The 6,024-nt window shown below is 33.9% G+C and overlaps 1 long non-coding RNA gene across 2 annotated transcripts; it reads right to left on the reverse strand.

Moving 5' to 3' along the window:
- Positions 1-503: 503 nt before the first annotated feature.
- On the reverse strand, positions 504-3,049 carry LOC147499696 (uncharacterized). Of its 2 annotated transcripts, XR_015196013.1 has the most exons (3): positions 1,935-1,997; positions 1,704-1,846; positions 504-996 (listed from the first exon to the last, which is right to left on the reverse strand). It is a non-coding gene; the product is annotated as an uncharacterized LOC147499696 (long non-coding RNA). The 2 variants fall into 2 exon arrangements; XR_015196012.1 differs by lacking the exons at positions 1,704-1,846; positions 1,935-1,997 and adding an exon at positions 2,514-3,049.
- Positions 3,050-6,024: the final 2,975 nt, after the last annotated feature.

Consider the following 6,024-nt stretch of genomic DNA (forward strand, 5'->3'; position numbering starts at 1 on the left):
GTACGACACGAGCAAACCCGGCCTAGTCCATAACAAACCAAAACGACTATCTATATGTATAAGCAACCCGGCCTAGTCCATAACAAACCAAAACGACTATCTATATGTATAAGCACAACATAGGATAACATGTATTTCAAGAAACAAACATTTTCTATGCCCAAAAGAACACTATAGGCAAAATAAGCAACGTACTGTTACACTTTTTTCACTCTGAATATTTTACAATTTTCCTTTAATTTCATTGCTATGCATTGTACAATTTGAATTTTCACTTGGATACTGTTTTCGTAAGATAATCATAGGCAATTCTTTGCTGACCCGGTTACCAGAGTAATGACACATCTCATGTGGCATTACAAACATTGGAAACTGAACACATAAGCAAAAAAATATCCACGCAAGAAACACGTGACTCTCTTTCCCTTTTCTCTTCTGGTTTCCCGCATTTCTTACAACCAATAACTAGCACATTTAGGCGGTGTTTGGCAACTAACAAAAAGTCATAAGTTACCAAGCTTAAAAGTCCTTATCTGATTTTTCGCTTAATGCAAAGCATAAGTATGTTTGTCAAAAACACAATTTCTAAAGCAGAAATACGAAATTTAAAAGCCAAGAAGTTAAAAATTTGTTTGGCATAAACAGTAAAAAAATGCTTCTTAATTAACAAATATTACAATACCCATAAAAAAATTACAACGGTAGTCTATAAAATATACTCATCCCCCTACAAATACCATCTCTCGCTATCCCCATGTCTCCTTATACTTCACTTCGCGACTTGTTGAACTTTGTCCCGCTTCATGACTACTACCCACACCTTGCACAACAATTGATCACATACTATTTTCTTGACAATGAATCATTATGATATGGTTGCTTATTGATATAGTTAGTATACTAAATAATAGCCTCTGTTGCAATCAATTCGGCAACTTCCCATTCTTTGTCACTTGTATCGGTAGAGGTAGAACTTGTTGAACTCATATATTTATCCTGTTGAATTTGAAAAAAAAAATATAATGTTAATTTCTCTATTTGTTTGGAGTAAGTAAATGCAAGTAAGTACAAGCATTCTCTACTTTATCTTCTTGTTGATACTACAGATAAACTGATGATGCACCAATTTTAGCACAGCAGAAAAACTAATGATGGAAAGTAACAAAGATGATTCACATGACCAAAGAAAAACACTCAACTGCAATCACATGATAACATTAACCAACTAGAAATGAATGAATTGAAAAATTTTAGAACAAATTTTTTTTTTTACATATGGATTCTAATATGGTCTGTTGGACACTTGGACATGGACATGGACAACTGTGAATCTGTGATACAAGGTAAAAAGATAGCCTTCATAAAAGAGTTGGAAAAGATATCAACTACTATAAAAAAAAAGAGAGAGGAAAAGATATCAACTATGTAAGCTACTCCAATACTTGACTCTAGACACATGAACATCGGCGAACATTCATAAGCACTAAACATGCCTTATATAAGACTGAGGGTCCCATGTGCATACAGAGGTCCCACATGAATAAAGAAGCACTACCAAGTTTCCCTTCCCCACTAGTGCTTATTATAAATTTAACATGATTGATTTCAATAAAGTTAATAGTTACTACACACATAGATATGAAGTAACAGTCAATATAGTATAACCAGATGATAGTCGGGTTGTCAGCACAAAGTGCTCTGACCAGTTTAACATAGTCGGGTTGGTTGCAGTCCTCTGCAACTACACAGAGCTGAGCTGCATGTTTCTCAATCACCTTGGCACCTTCATGGATCCCTCGAGCAAGCCCGTCGTGTGCCAATGATTTCTTCAACGCTAGCTGCAGAGCTGTCATTATATCCATTGAACAGGGAAATCAAAAGGACAATAATTACATGTCTATGGCAAAGTGACCAAAATCTCCAGTTATAACAACCTTCGCCTTGGCCATCAGCACTTTCCTTTGCAGTGCACTCCCTAGCTCTATGGGCCAGGATTCAGTTATAACAAAAACATCGCATAAAGTCACATAACCTCCATTATTACTATTAGCACCAGCAGTAGCATTATTCTTCTCTTGACAATCCCTAGCTCTATGCCCATGCTGACCGCAGTTATAACAACCACCATCGCGAGTGCCATAGCCTTCATTATTATTACCACCACCACCAGCATTACTCTTTTCTTGACAATCCCTGGCAATATGTCCAGGCCCGCCGCAGTTATAACAACCACCGAGCTTCACTTGACATTCCCTGGCAATATGGCCCTTCCCATCGCAGTTATAACAACAACCGCCCTTACCAGCAAAATTCATTTCAGACTATTAAAATTTTACTCCAAACTCATGAGTGCAAGCTACAAATTTTATGATAGTACAAACTACAAACACAAGGATAACAGACACAGCGAACATGAGTGTGTGTATTGACTCGCCTACAGATTGTGTGAAAGGCCTTATTGAATCTCAATAAAGAAATGAAACACACAATTTAAATAACAAGTGAGAACTCACCCACTGTTGGAATCCCTTAATTGAATAGGATAGCAGATTTAGGCATTCATGGTGTAGTTTAAACTTCATTGACTACCAAATGTAGACTCGTTTTTGTATCAGTGAGCAACACCCAGACCCAGTAACAAGTTTGCATGACAGTTTGTCTCACAAACAACATGTGCATTCATCTCCAATGCCAATTCATCATTACAATATTGGTTTTCTGGTTTTCCCCCAATTTTTTATATCAATTTAGCAATAAAATCGATCAATACAAATAAATAAGTCGAGAAAAATTCAGGAAATGGAAATGGATGCCAAAATTGAAACATTGGAATGGATTCACATTAACTAGGGTTTTCAATCGATTGAGAAAGGGTTAATCGTTTTCACCTTGTTCTTCGATCAATGATTGAGTTGAGATTGTCCACGGATGGATGGATGGATAGAGTTGAAATTTATCGAAGGGTTTTTGGAAAAGAGGTGAGAAGAGAAACAGAGAAACCACGGGAAGACAAAAGGAGAAAGCTAGAAAAACTGACTACCCGAAAATGAGTTTTGGACTTCTTTCCCTTCTTATATTTTTAGCTTCTGATTGCCAAACGCGCTTTTGACTTTTGTCCTTCTAGAAAGCCAGAAATGACTTATTGAGGTGTTGCCAAACGCCCTTTAGTGTAAAATTGGGGATCTAATTGGAAACCCCTAATTCCATCTCTTTCTTACAAATCTCTAATTCGAAAACCAAAATTCTCAACTTAATTATAAGCAATCAACACTAATTGATCCAAGTAAATAATTCTTTTGTGTTATTGCATGGTCTTCTTTGATTGGGATCTGCAAATGAGTAGACTCGAGTGAGTTTTGAAAATGTTCACTTTTTATATTGGTGACTCGTTCTAGGTTCCCTTGAGTTTTGAAATCACTATTAGAGATGGGTCTCCACATTAGCAAGTAGGAGAAGAGTTGACAGAGTTCATGGACGACATTTGAGGTTTAAATTCCTATACAGCCACCAAGAATTCAATGGGTTTAATGGCTTAATTAGGCAAAATAGGCAACGTACTATCAGTTAATTGATTACCTATTTAGTGATTTTGAACAAGAAAATAGTCTAGACTAGATTTTAGATATTGAGATCTATTAAATATTTTGTGTGCTAAAAAGGCTTTACAAAATGTCTTACACAAATTTTCGAATCAGAATATATTTTTAATAAAAATAAATTGAAATACGTTAATGAGCAGCGACTATGGTGCATAAGTACTTGGAAACTAAGGGATCAAATTGAGATAACATCTTCACTTTGTGGTTTAGGATATTAATCCGTAATTTTCAAATAGAATTATCTTAAACTCGATCTAGCTTGTATAATAGTTTTCTTAGATTTATGGTGATTTAGCGGCAAATTTTAAAATCAGAATATATTTTTATTGAAAATAAACCGAAATATGTTAATGAGCAGCGATTATGGTGCATAAGTACTTGGAAACTAAGGGATCAAATTGAGATAGCCTATTCACTTTGTGGTTTAGGATATTAATCCGTAATTTTCAAATAGAATTATCTTAAACTCGATCTAGTTTATATAATAGTTTTCTTAGATTTATGGTGATTTAGCGGTAAATCATCACCGCTCAAACTTACGTCTTAATTTGTACAAATTCCTAAAATATCTATCAAATCACTAAAACAGATTGATTGTTTTCATATTCTCAAAGAGTACACTACTCCCACTTGAAAAGATTTATCACATAAACGTGTTCTACGATGACTTGATGAATACAAAAAAAAAATTATCTTTCAAGAAAATGCGTTCACCTACTTAGAATACTCCCCCAAGTATTTTCTCTTTTTTAGGTTATTGTTTGTATACATGCAAAATATAGTTATTCAATTCCAACATGAATAACGGTCGAGAAAAATCATATCGTTCTATGTCTTTTCGTCAATGTGAACATGTCAAAGTGTTAACGTAAGATTGGATGGATAAAATGAATAATAACCATTAATTTTCAGATTTGAACAATCTAATAACCAAATGGATAGAAGAAGAGTGTGTAATATTTCAAATAACATTCCCTTTCCAAACTTGAAGCTTCTAACACACACCTTGAACTTACAATAAAATGCTTAAATATTCCATCTTATTCCACATTTTTCCTTATTTCTTATAGTAAATTTATCTATTCTCAATGTTTTTGCAAACACATTGCAAAACAAAGTTTGGACGAAGAAATAGTACCACAAAGTTCTTCCAATATTGCACTAATGTTGAAAAGGATGGTATCAATAAAGTGTTACAAAAATAATTATAACAATAATTCACACAAACACTCTTCACTCTTTTAGACCAAAGAATTATCATCTATCAATTATCAGTAGAACACTCGTAAGAATTTTTAAGCTTCGATATATTTTACTCCAAAATTATTAAATTAAAATTCCTACAACCAAAAAATATTTAGGTGGCTCTCTTTGCAACCAAAGTTTGTTGTGTATCGAATAAAGGTTAAGTTGTTGAGCTATTGCAAGTTCAACTGTAGTTCCATCGCTTTGAAATGTTCATCACAATGCAAATTCAATAATAGCTTTCTTATGCAATACCAAGAGTAGCTCATATAGGACATCATATTATTATACAACTTGGCAAAATTCTACTCCATGATGATATGAACATTCTATAAGTATCCACACTTTTTATGAAGTTAAAGATTGAAACATACTTGGCGGGGATCCTACTCCATGATATGGACATTCTATAAGCATCGACTCATATCTTTTAGCACTATCACATCATCACGCTTTTCGGAATGAACACAAATTTTGAATTTTTTTTAGCACTATCTCATCTTCACGTACTTTCGGAAAAAATGAACAAAACTTAGGAAACCAAAGACAGCCGCGATCGAGTTAATTTAATCCTCGCTCTTGAATTAAGTGATTTCACTCACCAATATCTTGTATTTGTTATAAGAGTCAATTCAATTTATGTTCTAGGATTTTGAAATGAAATGTAAGAAGGTTGTATATATTCGATCGGTTAAAAAAAAAGCCAATGTATTGTTTATAAATGAAATTAGTTAAGTACATATACTTAAGGTTTTGCTTACCATTTGGGCCCTAAAGGAAACCGTCCCAAGTGCCAAATACAATTTTGCCTTTGAGTTCATTTGTATTTCCGATGATATTCGATTATAAAATCTAGATTGTTATAGTAAGTTCTTATTGTAGTGGAAAAACTATATGGATTCGTGTAAAGCGTACTCTATTGCTATATATACATTGAATAGAAAAACGATATCACATGCATAACCATGCATTACATCTACTTATCTTCCAAATATGACTATCGGTGATCGTCCGATCATTTCATAGTGTTCTTAAACCGATAGAAGCACAGTTCTTTACATTAATGAGAAAGAACTTGTGAGAGTTTGCACCTTGACATTTGATCTTGTGTTAACTTTGGTATTTTCTGAATCGAGTGTTCGAGTGTATGTATGTGAGAGGTTGTGTTTGGATGATTATT

Source organism: Coptis chinensis, chromosome 5, assembly GCF_015680905.1.
Source record: "Coptis chinensis isolate HL-2020 chromosome 5, ASM1568090v1, whole genome shotgun sequence".
Lineage (NCBI taxonomy): Eukaryota > Viridiplantae > Streptophyta > Magnoliopsida > Ranunculales > Ranunculaceae > Coptis > Coptis chinensis.